The sequence below is a fragment of the Belonocnema kinseyi genome, chromosome 1 (assembly GCF_010883055.1).
Source record: "Belonocnema kinseyi isolate 2016_QV_RU_SX_M_011 chromosome 1, B_treatae_v1, whole genome shotgun sequence".
In the NCBI taxonomy this organism is placed as follows: domain Eukaryota; kingdom Metazoa; phylum Arthropoda; class Insecta; order Hymenoptera; family Cynipidae; genus Belonocnema; species Belonocnema kinseyi.
The window spans coordinates 112,155,139-112,172,496 of NC_046657.1; positions in this window are offsets into that span (position 1 = coordinate 112,155,139).

The window sequence follows — 17,358 nt, forward strand, 5'->3', positions numbered from 1 at the left end:
TCAATGGGTTTCAAGAGTACTAAAATGACGTTTTTTCAATCGAATTTTTTACATGTTTGACAGTCTGCCAATTAACTTTGGCACCACTCAGGAGCTGCCAGTAAAACTTACTGTTAGTTTTTAGCACCAAAAAATCATCCGCAATGGGTTTCAAGAGTACTAAAATGACGTTTTTTCAATCGAATTTTTTACATGTTTGACAGTCTGCCAGTTAACTTTGGCACCACTCAGGAGCTGCCAGTCAAACTTATTGTTAGTTTTTAGTATCCAAACAATCATTCCCCGTGGCTTTGAAGAGTACTAAAGTGACGTTTTTTCACTCGAATTTTTTACATATTTGACAATTTCCCAGTTAACTTTGGCACCACTCTGGAGCTGCCAGTCAAACTTATTGTTAGTTTTTAGTATCCAAACAATCATTCCCCGTGGGTTTGAAGAGTACTAAAGTGACGTTTTTTCACTCGAATTTTTTACATATTTGACAATTTCCCAGTTAACTTTAGCACCACTCAGAAGCTGCCAGTCAAACTGATTGTTAGTTTCTAGCACCAAAAAATCATCCTCAATGGATTTCAAGAGTACTAAAATGACGTTTTTTCAATCGAATTTTTTACATGTTTGACAGTCAGCCAGTTAACTTTGGCACCACTCAGGAGCTGCCAATCAAACTTATTGTTAGTTTTTAGTATCCAAACAATCATTCCCCGTGGGTTTGAAGAGTACTAAAGTTACGTTTTTTCACTCGAATTTTTTACATGTTTGACAGTCTGCCAGTTAACTTTGGCACTACTCAGGAGCTGCCAGTCAAACTTATTGTTAGTTTTAAGCATCCGAAGAATCATTCCCCGTGCGTTTGAAGAGTACTAAAATTACGTTTTTTCACTCGAATTTTTTCCATGTTTGACAGTCTGCCAGATAACTTTGGCACCACTCAGGAGCTGCTAGTCAAACTTATTGTTAGTTTGCAGCATCTAAACAATCATTCCCCGTGGGCTTCAAGAGTACTAAAATGACGTTTTTTCACTGGAATTTTTGACGAGTTTAACGATAAATTGTTGCAAAATACACCAACAGGTGTTAGCCAATCAACGAATTTCGAACTGTTGACTATGAAAAAAAAAGAATCTAACATTTTAGTGAGTTCTAAAATGACGTCCATAGAATTGTCGCGAGCTCCCGGACTATAAAAACTCCAAAAGGAGCGATGAATTGGCTGAAAAAATTTGAATTAGCTTAGGAACGTGAGCTTAAACATGATTTGAATTTGAAAGAAAAAGTCGTGAAAAAAATTTAAATAAAAATTACATTGTGCGTGAGCACATTATAAAAATTGGAGTATATCTATAGTATACCTTGTCTCATTTCAGTATACTTTTTCACAGATTTAGGGAAATGTGTGTCCACATGGATTCTAGCTCGACCCCCCTCCCCCGGTCGCCCTCGTGGATAAGCGTGGAATTTTGTCATACTCCCCTCCCCCCTAAAGTGTCTACGTGGTATATGGATGGCTCCTTACCTTGCCGTTATTTACCATCGGTCGAGCTATTCCCCCACCAAGACCGCGACGAATCGGCATCCGAGAATTGCTCCGCTCGCTATTTACGTTGCCGTCAATGGTTTAGGTCTTTTAAGGCAATTTTAAAGTGCAAAAGGTCATTATATGCTATTTTAATGAGGCTTATAAGAGAATTTCGAAATCGTGTAATATTTATGTCTCATGATAAATTTCTTTTCTAATGAGATAACCTCAAGTATGGCAAGTCTAATAAAAGGTTTGTCAATGATTCGTTAATACTAACCAATTTTTCAGTTTATTCCGCGAGGGAACGATGTGCTCACAATTTTCTGGAACGAAATGTGAGATAATTACTTCCACAATATGTATTCTGAAAATCGAACTATCACTGTTCATAAACACTGATCCGCACGCGGCAACGTACGTGGCGAGCGAATCAATTCGCATCAAGTACCACACATCAAGATCAGACTCGAGTGTGGGGGAACATCCTTTCCAGGAAAATTACTCCCCTGCGGTCCCATCCGCGGCAAGGTAAATAGCGTCGACTGTATTTTTTTTTAAACTTGTTCTTGGGCGAACCCGGTTTTTCATCATATCCACGAACTAAAACAAGCGACTGATGAGATAAGGATGTTATAAGTTAATTTATTAAGATGTTTGAAATCTTTTGCGCTGTTCCTAATGCTGGCAGTACCCTATTGACTCCTAAATGTTCAAGATGTTCAGTGTACCTAGAGTGCACATTGCCTGTAGCCGAAATTACAATAGGATGAATAGATGAATGTTTCACAATCGTCCATATAGTCTTTACTTTATGCCTTAGCTCGCTTTAATTATGAATCTTGATTTTATAGGATGCACTGTCCTGCATTTATCTAGTCCGAACTACATATTTCTATCGTTGGAAAACTGCTTTGTGACATCAATCACTTGCTGCACTTTCTGGTCTGAACCCATGAGACATTCTTTAGTGATTTGTTCAATGGGTTAAATGCTAAACAGAACTATAGTGCACTGAAGGATCTCCTTGAAATATACCTGTCATAATGCATATTGATCTAGTTATCCTCAGTTCTCCATGATCAAAATACTTGATTCTTATACCCCAACGCATCATCGCACGACTTATAAAATCGATTATGTCTAGGCAGATTTTGCTTGTAGTAAATCATGTGCAAATTCCTTTAACGTTTACGAGCTTGATCCATAGTAACATCGTCTATGGTGATTAGATATTTACTGCCTCGCTAGTTTTTACAAAATCATTTTTGTTTTTCTGTTAGGATGCCATTCTCGTCGTAGTGAGAATGTACCTTATCTGCAATGACAGCTGTAAGATATTTATGAATTGTAGGTGATGCATTGTTGTCGGGGACTTTTACTAGAAGCTGTGCACCAAGTCCGGACCTAGAGATGTCCAGTTAGTGGCTTTTTTTAAATCCGCAGAAACATCTACAGCTGCGGTGTTTGTCAGATCCATTAAAGGGATATTGCTTGCTTGTGTTTTGTCTAATTGGAATCACGCCGTGTCCAAATCAGTGTCCCCAATCTTGGGAACTTTTTAAACTGCGCTTGCGTCGCGCCGACCAGGCGCCGACAATCCGATTGGTCAATGTTTGTGCGCTGAGTTTGAATGACATAAATATTACATGATTTCGAAATTCTCTTATAAGCCTCATTAACAAAGCATATAATGACCTATTGCACTTTAAAATTGCCTTAAAAATCTAAACCATTGGGGGTAAGCTCAACCGATGGTTAGGGGAAGCAGCAAGGTAAATAGCGGCAAGGTAAGTAGCGTCGACTGTAGTAATCAATGGAACAAATGTGCCCAACACTTAGATATCAAAAATGCAATATGCAGATATGTGAAGAACTCTAAAAAAGAAGCTTTTTAAGAATTTGAAAATGTTTCCAGAGAATGAAAAAAATGTCTTAAAATTACTGAGATAATTTTGACCGACTTTTCAAATTAAAAAAAAAAATTTTAATGAAATTTTACGAAGATTTAGAAATATTTAAAACTATTTCCTAAAATTCCGAATAAGAATATGCACAATTTTAAAGCAAAAATTTGCAATTAACATAGCAAGAATATAAAGATTTATGAAAAATTCGATCAAGTTTAAGTGACTTTTATGAATTTTAATAAGATTCAAAATGATTTAAAACTGGAAAATAATTCTTAAAACTTAGAAAAAAATGTACATTTTTGAATATTTCGGAATAACAATTTTGAAGCTTCTTAAAGATTTTTAAAGGTTTTACGATAATAAAAAAAAGTCTTAAAATTTCTGGGAAAAATTAAAGTGATTATTTATTTTCTTAAATTGATCTTAATTGAATATTTAAAAAGACTTTAAAACATTTCAAAACATTCCCAAAATTGTCAAAACAGAATTTGGAAGATTTAATGGCATTTTTTTTGTTTTTTCATAATTTTAAGAACATTTTTGGTAAAATACAAATAATTTTCAAGAATATTTGTATGGTTTCAATGTTTTGAAAATAAACAATTTAAAATTTGAAAAATTTGAGTCAAATTCAGAATAAAATGTACATTTTTAAACAGTTCGAAAAAATTTTCGTAGCTTTTTAAGAAGTTTGAAATAATCATTTTAAAATATATTTATTTTCAAAACTTCTAAAAGTCCTACATATCTTTTAAACTGACTCGAAATTTCCTTAAAAATTTTCCAAATCTTGTCAAATAAAAATAATAATACTTCTTGGATATATCTGAAATCATCTAAAAAAAATTTGGAATTTTATCAAGAATATTACAAAAATGATATTTTCATAACATTAAAAATAATTCAACAAATAAACCTGAAAAAGATATATTTATTCAAAATTTTTATTTCGTAATCAAAACATTTAATCTGTTTTGGTTGAGAATTCCAATATTTTTTGAAAATTCGTCTTTTTTGGTTAACAATGCAACTGATTGAAAACTGATCTTTTTTGGTAGAGGATTAAACTAGTTTGTTGAAAATCCATGGTTTTTTATTCAAGATTAATCATTTCAGTTAAAATTTATCTCTTTAATAGAAAATATCACTATTTTGGTAATAATTGTATTTTTTGAGGAAACTTCAACTATTTCGTAAAAATGCATATTTATGTGCTAAAAAAATCTTTCTTTCGTTTTTTTGGGATCAAAAATGCAAGTGGTAACCATCTTTTCTTGGTTTGAGGATTCAGCTAGTTTATTAAAAATTTGCCTTTTTGGCCCGAGGTCAACTGATTAACAAATTTTAATTAAAATCTTCTCCAGTTGAAATATCCTTTATGTTGTCAAAAAAACATATTTATAATTTAATAATATTATGCAATGCAACAAAGATCTTCAGCACTTTGAAATGCAAAATTTAAATATCATATTCCCTTAAGAATATAAAAGATCAAACTTTTGATAATACTGCTAAGTTTTGTAACATTCGCTTTATCATAAAATATAAGTTTTGCATAAGCTTAATTAAAATTTAAAACTACATTTTCCATATTTAAATTAACCGATGTAAAGTATATACACCATGGATATATATGTTATTTATGAAATTAGTTTAAATCTTTCAAATTAAATATTTGAGAATTTTATGATTAAGTCCTTCAAATTTTTGTAGATTTTTAAAAACCAGATAGTTTTAGCTTAACAAAATTTTGATAATAATATTCAGAACATTTCCTTTGAGATTGATAAAACCGTGCATTGCGTGCGAGTACGCGCTTTTGCTAATAATCCTTCCCTATTTGAAAAACCCTAAAGAAAAAATCTTGCCAAATTCACTCACTTAGTTAAGAATTCCAGTTTCAGTTGAAGGGCAGTGAAAAATTAAAGAATATCAAATATTTGTGCATAATGGAACTAACGAAATTTTAATATTTATTAATATAATGCATATTATTTTGTATAGCAAATCTATTGAAAATTCGAATTTCGGTATCTGTAGAGCGGGTTGAAATACGGCGCTTGCATCTCTAGGGTTAGAATATTTTCTTTCAGACCTAGAATCGGACCACTGCCCGTGCAGCAATTTTAATCTGGCCCCGGGCGGGGCCAGACCGCGCCGGGTCGGGCCCATATCGAGATTCCTGGTCGGGGCCAGATCGCGGATGAAACACACGCCCAGGTCGGGACCAGGTCAGGAAACCCGATCGATCGGTGCCCGGTCGGTGCCCGATCGGTCTCATAATATTACATTTTATGCATTTCGCGAATAAAAAGAGATTTATAAAGTATAAATATTATTATTTATTAAATACCAAAATGACCTTAAGTAATTCTATTTAACTAGAACCTTTAAAAAATGTTATTTAGTGTAGGGTCCTCTGCTTTCGACGGCTACTCCAATCTTTGGAATTTCCAATAATTATTCCAATATGACTTAGAGCCGCTAGTTCTGTCGTTTCTGTGTTTTCATCGCTCATGGAATTATCACTGATTGCTGCTTCTGCTTCTAAAAAAAGTAAAATAAATAAATGATAAATCTCTCAGGCTGGCTGCTGGACTGGAAAACCGGAAAATGTCTGGGAATTTGTTAAAATAGAAAAAATCCGGGAAATGGCAGTGATTTTATTTTTTTACCGGAAATTTTGTAAATATTTAAAAAACAAATCTGCCTAAGTTTCATTTTAAGTTTTTATTTTTAATTTAGAGAATTTCAAAATGCATTCTTGAAGACTTAATAAACTAAAAATTAAAACCGTTTGAAGTTGAGAATTTTGTATAAAAAATATTTGTATTTTATTAACAGTAAATATAAATAAATTATTTTTAAAATGAAGCTGTAATTTAGGTATTAAAAGGGAACAATAATTCATTTCACAAAACGATTCGAAATCCGCCCATGATTCAGAATTTCCAGATTTAAACGTGGAAAAAATTAACTATTTTAATTCGAAATCTTAGTCATTAGATAATGCAAACATCTGACTAAAACTTTATAAACTATTTTTAAAATAAAAATAACTTCATAATAATGTATTTGTAATTAAAGGCTTTCATTAAATTAAAAATATTGTTTCGGTTTGAAATAATCAATTTTTTATGCACTCGATTAAACATTTTTTAATTAAAGAAAAAAGAAGAAATATTTTATATTTGGAAATATTTGACGGTTTATTAAAGAATAATTAATTAAAACCAAATATTTTTAAATTAACAATTTAAAACTGAATTGTTTAATATAGCCAGACTTGAATCGTTAAAATTTGGAAGAGCTTTTAAACTTCAAGCGTTACAATTCTGATGGTTCTTTTTTTAAAAAATGTTACATTTGTAAGTGAAATTGTTGAATTTAGTTGTTCAAATAGCAATTAAAAACTTATTATTGTATAGAAAAAAATTGAATTATTTTAAGACGCATTTAGATGTTTTAAAAAGATTCAAAATTAATTTAAAGGTTGAAATGATTTCAATTAATTAAAAAGTTTCAAAAGAATAAAAACTTCTTGGTACGATTCGTAGGAAAATTGAAAATAATTTTATAGTTTGGAATATTATTTAAAAATAATATTTAAAAAGATTGTAAGATTTCCAAAATTGTTAAAAAAGAATGTGGAAGATTTTAAGAATTTTCTTTAATTTTGAAGGGGTCTCTAAATGTTACAGGGAACTTTCTATTAATTTTAAAACAAATTTAAAAATTCTAAAAAAAAAAAATTAAAATAAGTTTAGCGTTGAATAAATTTAAAACAACTTCTACATTTCTCAAGATTTTGAAATAAAATTTTAAAGCCTTACAAGGATGTTTAAAGTATTTAGGATAAAAATAATGTAACTTACAATTTAAGACTCATTATTTTTTTTTAATTCTAAATTTTGCAGTTTATGTGCATTTCATGTTAAGTTGTTCAATTGAAAAGTATTATAGCCTTTCATTTTTTATGTTTAAGTTATTGAGGAATTGAATACAAAATTTTTTAATTAAAAAACTCTTACAATTCAATTTCCAAAGTTTAAAATGTAATAGTTTAATTTTGAGTGCTTTAATTGGTAGTTTATATTTTGTTACTGCAAATGGAAAAATTTTTAGCTTTAGAGTTCGAATTTTCTAATTTGATTAATTGTGAAAAATATTTGCGAACCTGGAAAAAACCGGGAATTTTTTTCTTTGATTAAAACGGCTACCCTAAACTGTGTTTCAAATATTTGTTTCTCAACTTACTTGATACTCTTTTGGCGTTTGTGAAGCTTCGTGAGTTTTAGAACATTTCTTAGATAGAACCCTAAAACTTCGATCGCTTGCATAATTTTCAGTATCAGAATCAGTACCTGATTGTGGATTTTCATCGAATTTTCCTGGCGAAAATTAAGATGATTCGAAAATAAATGTTAAGTATCGGAAAATTAGATATATATTAGGATTTTAATTGTTACAAGTATTTACGACAAGGAAGTGGAAGAAAAGATGAAGTTAATATACAAGAACTACAATAGCCAAGGCCAAGCGCAGGAAAGAAAGTAAGGTTACAGAACTAGAAAAATTGGATTTTTACGTACCTACGTTGAGCATTCACAGGAAAATTATACTTTTTTCATAAATATTTATGCAGTGCTCGCAAGGAAAGCTTCTTGCTTCACTACACATGCGTCGCACTCCGCATCTGATTAGTTACTATTCGCGTGCAGTTTAAAATGCTAAAAAATATTATTTTTATTGTTTATTATAAATAAAGACATTTCGACTTATAAAAATGTCCATTACGTCGATATCAATGAATCTTGATAATAGTAAAAATTAATCAAATACATATTCTGTGAATTAAAATTATCCTTTAGATTGTGTACAGAATATGCATTTAATTAATTTTTATTTATTTTTTATCAAAATTCATGAATTTCTATCTAATGGCATTTTTAAAAGTAAAAATGCCATTATTTATGATAAAGAAGAGAAATAATATATTTTAGCATTTTAAACTGCGCGCGAATAGCAACCAATTAGACGTCGAGTGTAATGCATGCGCAGTTGAGTAAAGTTCTCTTGTTGGGAGCACTCGACCGATTGGTAATTTGATTCTTCTACTTGATTCCGAAATTCAGGTTATGAAAAGGTGTCCTTAATGTATTTTGACTAATATTAGTCAACATATTTTATAACAGATTTTATCATTTTAACTCTACATTAAATAAATAAAAAATTAATATAAATAGATAAAATAGTATAAAACAATATAAAAATTATAATAAATACATTGATAAAATGATTTTACCTAAAACTGCGTTGATATCAGCCGGAAATTCATTTTCAAGTGGATCCAAATTTTCTGCTTCGTCCAAATTCATCAGTTAAATGGGTTGGATAGTGTTAACTTCCGGATCACTTACATTTCCATCTATAATAATTTCATTCGTATTGATTAAAAAAATATAATTTAATTGATGATCACTTTATTTGAGGTTAGGTTTCAATTAGCCCCAGAGCATAATTACTTACTTTCCTTTTCCTAACGCAGGTTTCGAGGTATACTGGTTAGTGTTCGGTGCCTCCGAACACGTGGCGTACTTGCCTTATGCATTTTCAATCATTTATAAAATATTATAAACGAATAATATTCCAATTTCACTGCACTATCAAAAAACAATAATCAGCACTAATTCTGTGAGCGCATAGGGATGGCGTTACGGTAGGAAATCGGTCTGGCCTGGTCTGACCCAAATCTGGGCCACAGAATTCTACCGATCAGGCCCAGATCGGGAATCTCGGTCGGGGCCAGATCGGTATTAGGTATGAAATCGGGCGATTTCTGTACGGGTGGATCGGAGAAAACCAATGGATTTGAGAAAATCTCTACTCTTAGGCGTTTTTGGGGTCGCTAAAACAGAACCCGGAATCAGATAGAAACAATCAGGTCAGGATGAAGATCAAGTGGAGGTCAAAATGAGAAAATACCATTGAATGGGCGTAAACCGCTACTTTAAGACGTTATTAGGGGTCGCTAAATACAATTCTGGGGTCATTTTTACCCCATAAGGTAGTGGTGAATGTCATCCCAGGTTCAGAATTGAGAAAACTATAGAATTGCTGAAAACCTTTACTCTTAGACGTTTTTTTTGGGCTTGCTGATACCGAATCCAGGGTTTGTTCGATCCTATAAGTTCAATTCCATGGTGCTCTTAATTTTGACTGAGATGACGTTCATCTCGATCTGGTGAGGTAAAAATAACCCCGGATTCGGATTTATCGAACCCAAAAATATTTTAAAGTAGTCGTTTTCTCCGAACCAATGGTTCCCTGCGATCCAGTGGTTTTCTCCGATGCTATAGTTTTCTTCATTTTGGCCTTCAATTGACCTTGATACTGACCTGGTGAAATCAAACTGACCCCGGATTCGGTTTCAGCGACTTCAAAAACGTAAAGGAATTCTGGTTTAGTTCGGGTTGAAGAAATGGGGGAGGGGGCTGTGTAATTGTATTCAATTTTTTTAAATGCAAAACAAAATCACAATAACAACAAAAAATTAAAAGAAGGAACATTAGTGTGAGGATATGGAATAAAAAAAATAAAAAACAAAATTGTTTGATTAAAGGATTCATGGTCAAAATCGGTGATCTTCCCTTCGGGAGTTTCGTCCTAAACACAAACAACTCTATCTTTCGATCGATTGGAGATCGACCCTTCTAGCTCGTATCCTTAATATGAAATCTCTAAACGATATTGTCGATTTCAATTGTTACACTACTCGATTTTCATGCTATTTGCGTGAAACACGAGTTGTGAATGGGTTAGACAGGGTTGGAAAATATTGAAAAGATTGTCACGATTGCTCGTTCTTTGATAGCTACACGCGTGCGAAAGGGACACTCGTGAGTCACCGTGAGTTAGACAGTAATGGAACGCTACACGTGTTTTCTTGAAGTTAATGATCTCAACGGAGCTGGCTGGACCTGCGCTTGCTTGGATGTGAGTGACGTTCATTGGCTACGGTGCGCGTCTGTACTTGATTTTTAAATACGTACAGGAACTAGAGCCAATGAGCGCCGCACAGTTCAAGCATGCGCAAGTATTTTTGGATCACTGTTGGGAATAATCATGGACATAGGAAACAAGGGACTAGGCATGCCATTACGGCGATGATGCAATGAGGGGGGAGGTCCGCCACCTTTTGATGTCCCGCGACAAACATGGCAGCGCCCACATTTTTATATTTTCATGCAAAGTTTGTCGGCAAAAATGCTCGTGCGCATAATCAAATGGCACATCGTAAGATGGCGGCTCTTCCCACTAATGGAATTTTCCTCCCTCCCGTGGATTCAACCCCGCTCGCCCAAGTTAGGATGGCATGTCTAGTCCCGTGTTTCCTATGTCCATGGGAATAATAATCGAATCACATTTCGAAGTCGATAATACTAATCAACGCTTCTCATTTACCACCACCTTTCCACCCGTCCCACCGCAATCGCAATACTGGGCCTCTGCTTGTTATTTATGGTCGAATTCTTATTTCAATTTAAGCCTCTCTGCTTGTTATTTATGATCGTATTTTTATCTCAATTTCGGAAAGGGCATTTTAAGGCCTTCGAAGCATTTGAACGAGCTATCTGGACCATTAAATATATCTACCTGAGTGCATGCGGAGAATTTCTCCGAGCTTCTCAGAGCCTTGAGAATCTTTAGCATATACTATGAGATTTCTATCGGTAGGGTTAGTATATTTTTAATTATAAGTTAATGTATACGATAGTATATGTTATTAATATAAACATTAACATTAAGTAATGTTTCTATGAAGCATGGAATTTGTTATTGGAGTCCATTGCTGGTGTAAAATGCGATAACAACTTTTAATATTTTGAGGTTAGGAATTAATTTTAGGATACAAGAGCGAACTGCTGGTTATAAAATTTTTGATGGGAGAGAAAAAACAGAAACTATTTTAATCAGGATAAAAATAAAAAATAGCTTTTTATGTTTTCATGCTACGTCTTTTTGATAATCTTGTTTATTTTTTATCGGGTCTTCATATTTATATTTCTAACAAAAAACACAAATTTTTAACAAAATACGGGAATTTTCAAACAAATAATTCCATTTTTAACTAAAAAAAATCAAATTTTAATAAAAAATATCAAATTTTAAACAAAAATAGAATAATTCAGTTTTTGGTTTATAAAAGTTAATATTCCATAAAAAAATGAAATTTTCTTCTACAGATTATTTCAAATTTAAATTAAAACAGATAAACTTGACACCGATAAAATAAAATAATTTTTAACAAAAAAGATGAAGTTTCAATAAAAAATATCAAATTTTAAACAAAAATAGAAAAATTCAGTTTTTAGTATATAAAAGTTAATATTCAATCCGAAAAATGAAATTTTCTGCAGTTTATTTAAAATTTTAATTAAAGCAGATGAGCTTGTCACCAAATAGTAAAAGCTTTGACAAAAAAGATGAATTTTTATTCACAATGATTAATTTTTAATTAAACAACATTTTTTAAAAACAAATGATTGAATTATCAACTAAATTAATTTTCAATACAAGAACAATATTATAAAAAGTATTTAAAATAAAATAGAATTCAGTTAAAATCAGGCAGGCTCTACACATTATTTAGCAGAATCTCTTAGCGATTAAAATTGTTTTATAGTGAATTATGCAAGCTATTTTTTTTCCAATCTAAGACAAAATAATCGAATTTGGACATCTATGCTAAGAATAATAAAAAACAGATTAGTTTTTGACCCATAACATTAATTCTCTACAAAAAAACGATTAGTTTTCAACGAACAATGATACAATTAAAATTTTCCTTTAAAACATTAGTTCTTAACTTTTAATTTAAAATATTATTTTTTATCCTGAAATTGTGCAGTTGAATTTTTAATAAATTTTTAACAAAATAGTTGAACCCTAATCAAAAAGATCAGTTTTCAAACAAATAGTGGAGTTTTCAACTGAAAAAGATAACTTTTTAATTAAAAATATAAATATATAAAACCATAAATAGGATAATTTCTTTTTTGTTAAAAGAATTAATATTTAACAAGAAACAATTAAATTTCAACAAATTAATTTAAATTTTACTAAAAAAGATGCATTGATGATACATACATAGTTGATCTTTCAAGCAAACAGATGTATTTAATCAAGAAGATGTTTAAAACAAATAATTGAATTTTCAACCCAAAAATATCCATTTTTAATTCCAAATTTCAATGTTCCGCCAAAATCGGGATAGTTAAATTTTCAGTTAGAGAATTTAATTTTTAACAACAACAAGAAACGGAATGTGCAACTTAACAGTTTTGTTCTTAATCACAAAGACGAATTTTCAAATGAGAAGACTAATTTCCTACCGAAATAACAAATTTTCATCGAAATATGTGAATTTTCAAACCAAAGGGTTGAATTTTCAACCACAAAAGATCAAATTTTTAACTTCAAATATCAATTTTCTACCAAAAATGATATAATCCAATTTTATCTCTCATAAATTAATTTTGGACTAACTATAAAGGAACTTTCAACAAAATAGTGGAATTCGCAATTAAAAAGATGAATTTTCAAGGAATTAGTTTTATATTTCTAATAAAAAACACAAATTTTCAACAAAATACATAAATTTTCAAACAAATAATTCCACTTTTAACTAAAAAAAAAAAGATCAAGGTTCAATAAATAATATTTAATTTTTAACAAAAATAGAATAATGCAGTTTTTATTAAATAAAAGTTAATATTCAATAAAAAAAAATGAAATTTTCTACACATTATTTCAAATTTTAACTAAAACAGTTGAATTTGACACCAAACAGTAGAAGTTTGAACAAAAAATATGAATTTTCAATCACAAAGATTAATTTTTATTAAAGAAATTTTTCTAATAAATAACAGAATTTTGAAGAAATTGTTGATGTAAGTTGTTGGCTTTAGGGTCAGGTGAATTGAAACTAATTAAGTTGTTTCAAACGTTTCAGCACACAATTGTGGCCTATATCAGAGAATTTGAGTAAATCTATGAAATGTACACAATATCTTGAAAGTACGCAGTTCTACAATTGAAAGCAGTATTTTTTGATTAATATCTTAATTGTGAACTAATAAAAAATGAAAATTACTTATTTTTTAATTTAAATTTTGTTTAATTTGATTAAGAGCTATTGATAAATCTTGCAATAATCTTAAAACATTATTTTATTTTAAAGAAGTACAATTGATGAGAAAACAATACCAATGTAATCGAAAAAGTTTTGTCATCAATTTTTTATTTAATGAAACCATTTGCAATCGAAAAAATTGTTTACAAATGATTTTTTATTGAGGTAGATGTAATTATATTAAATTTTTTATTATTTTATTCCTTTTTGTTATTTTTCAAATGATCTGTTTGTACGAAACTTATTATTATAAATTGTAATAAACCTTATACAGATATAAATTGTTTTCAACTAAATTAATTTTCAATCCAAGAACAATATTATAAAAAGTATTTAGAATAAGATAGAATTCACTTAAAATCAAGCAGGTTCTATACATTATTTAGCAGAATCTCTCAGCGATAAAATTTATTTTATAGTCAATTATGCAAGACGTTTTTTCCCATATAAGACAATAAAAAGTCGAATTTGGACATCCATGTTAAAAAAAATATAAAACAGATTAATTTTTTACTCATAAAATTAATTCTCTACAAAACACGATTAGTTTTTAACCAACAATGATATGATGAAAATTTTCCTTAAAGACATTAATACATAGTTGAAGCTTCAAACAAACAGATGAATTTTTAACCAAGAAGATTAATTTTATATAAAAAAGACGATGTTTGAAACCAATAATTGATTTTTCAACACAAAAATATCAATTTGTAATTCAAAATTTCAATTTTTTACCGAAAGTGGGAGAGTTAAATTTTTAGTTAAAGAATTTAATTTTTAACAAGAAAAAACGGAATGCGCAACTTAATAGTTTTGTTCTTAATCACAAAGATGAATTTTCAAACGAGAAGACTAATAAGCGAAATTTGTGCATTTTCAAACCAAAGGGTTGAATTTTCCACAGAAAAAGATAAATTTTTTATTTCAAATATCAATTCTCTACCAAAAATGATATAATCCACTTTTATTTTACATAAATTAATTTTTAACTAACTATGAAGGAATTTAAAAAAAAATTGAACCCCCAATGAAGAAGATGAATTTTCAACCGCGAAGATTAATTTCCCTGTTTAAAAAGACGGTTTAAAAAAAATTCAATTTTTAACAATAAAAGATAAATTTTTTAATATCATTTTTCTTTCAAAAATAGTATAATCGACTTTTCTTTTCAAGAAATTAGTTTTTCACCAAAAAACGAATTTTTCATGTAATAATAGAATCCTCGAAACAAAGATGAAATTTCAATTAAGAAGATTTTTTTTCTACCAAAAATAACGAATTTTCATAAAAAATCGGAATTTCTAAATACTGCATCCAAACAGATAAATTTGTTTCCAGATAGTTCAATCTTTAACGAAAAAAGGTCGATTTTAAACCAACAGGATTAATTTTCTGCTAAAACAGAAAAATTAAAAAAAATTAAATTATTAAGTACAAAAGGTCAATTTTCAATGTAAAACATCAATTTTCAACCAAAAATAGTAGAATCGAAATTTGTTTTTGACAAACTGAAAAGGATTTTTTTTAAATAACTCAATCCTTAATGAAAAATATTAATTTTCAACCAAGAATATTACGTTTCTACAAAAAATTACGAATTTTCTACAAAATCTAGAAAGTTTCAAACAAATATATGATTTTTATCTAAAAAAAAACCATTTTTTAACCAAAAGTAATATAAGTAGATTTTATCATTATAGAAATTAATAACAAAAAATTGAAGAAATTAGTTAAATTTTGAATCAAAAAGGTTCGTTTTAAACCGAAACAGATGAAGCCTCAATTATGAACTTCATATTCAACGAAAAATTAAATAGTTCAATTTTAGTTAAAAAAATAATTTTCAACTTAAAGAAGTGCAATTAAAAAAAAAGCTGACTTCTCTGCCAAAACAGATTGCAATTAAAAATATCAATACGTTTTTTAACAAAAAATAGAAAGTTAAATTTTCACTTCAATAAATTAATGTTGAAAAAAAGAATTGTCAGAAAAATGGTTGAATCCTAAATCAGGAAGAAGAGTTTTTAAACAAGAAGATTAATTTTATGCTAATAAAGACGAATTTTTAACAAAATCCATAAATTTTAAAACAATTAATTAGATTTTTAACTAAAAAGATTAAACATTAATTTAAAAAATTACTTTTTCACCAAAAATGTCATAGTTTAATTTTCTGTTGAAAAAAATTAATTTTCAACAAAAAAAGTGTTATAAAAATTATTTCAAAGGAGATCGAATCCATTTACCATTAGGCAGATTCTGCAATTCAAGTCTTTGAATCGATAAGGAAGGGAATTTTGTTGTTTTTAGATTAAATTTTAAGAAAAATATTTCTTCGTCATAAAAAATTATATGTTCAAAAGATTAATTTTTAACCAAAAATATTAATGTTTTACAAAAAAGGCGAATTTTGAACCAATTACTTGATTTTTAAACTATAAGGGAACAGTTTTTTAAAAGTTTTTGTAGAAAATGTTCAACAATTTAGTTAAATTTTGTTTGTATGTCTTGACTAAAATTGTTTCTTGGTTAAAAACTCATCTCTTTGGGCAGAAAATTGATTTTATTACTGAAAACGAACACAATGAAAATTTATCCCTTTCAGTTGAAAATTTAACTGCTTTTTAAAACTTGCCTTTTTGGGTGGAAAAATCAACAATTTTGTAGATATTTTTCTTTTTTCTTTGTTCGTTCTAGAGCTTTGCGCTCGATAATATATGCTTATATAAATCTACAACTGAAATTCGGTAGTTGTGAATTATCTTTTGTTAAAGCTCCTTTGTTGAGGACTCAATTATTTTGTTTAAAATTTTATTTTGATTAAAATTTTAAAAATTAATTTTTTTGGTAGAAGATTAATTATTTTAGTTAAAAATGTATCTTTGGTTAAAAATCTAGAAGTTTTCTTGAAATGAATTTTTTTATTCAATTCAGCTGTTGTTGTTTTAAAATAATCATATTTTTTAGTTTTTGGTTGAAAATTTATCTGCTTATTTAAAAGTTTAACCATTTTGTTAAAATCTTATATTTTTGGATGAAAAAGTAACTATTTGGTTGCAAATTCGTTAACCTTTTTAAACTAAAAATTAAACTTTTTCATTTTCAGTCTAAACGGTTTTGTTAAAAATTTGGCTTTTTAATGAAAGATTTGCATTTGACACCGAATAGTTTAACTTTTAACCTAATAGTTAAATTTTAAACCTACAAATATAAATTTTAAACTGCATGACCAAATTTTCAAACAAAAAAGATTGATCTTTAACCAAAAAGAGTTGCATTAAAAAAAAGAATTCTCAAGGAAAACGTAATGGTGGATATTTTAAAACAAAAAGAAAATATTTTCAACAAAATATTAAAATTTTTAACCAGAGTTGAATTTTCGAACCAACATGTAAATTTTCAACAAAGTAGTTGACTTCTTAACCTGCAAATATGTATTTTAGATAGAAAATGTAATATTTAATATTTCAACGAAAGCAGATGCTGCCAAGAGATGCTTTGTAAAATAAGGAAACGAATTTTCAATCATAAAGATTAATTTTCTATAAGAGATTCGAATTTACACCAAAAGTAGCAAAGTTAATTTTTTACACGGACAATTAATTTATTTCCGAAAAAAAAGAATTTTCAAAAAAATAGTAAATTTTTTAACCAAAGAGATGAATTTTTAACTAAAATTATGAATTTTTCAACTAGAAAGACGAATTTTAAACAAATAAAGAATTGCCAGT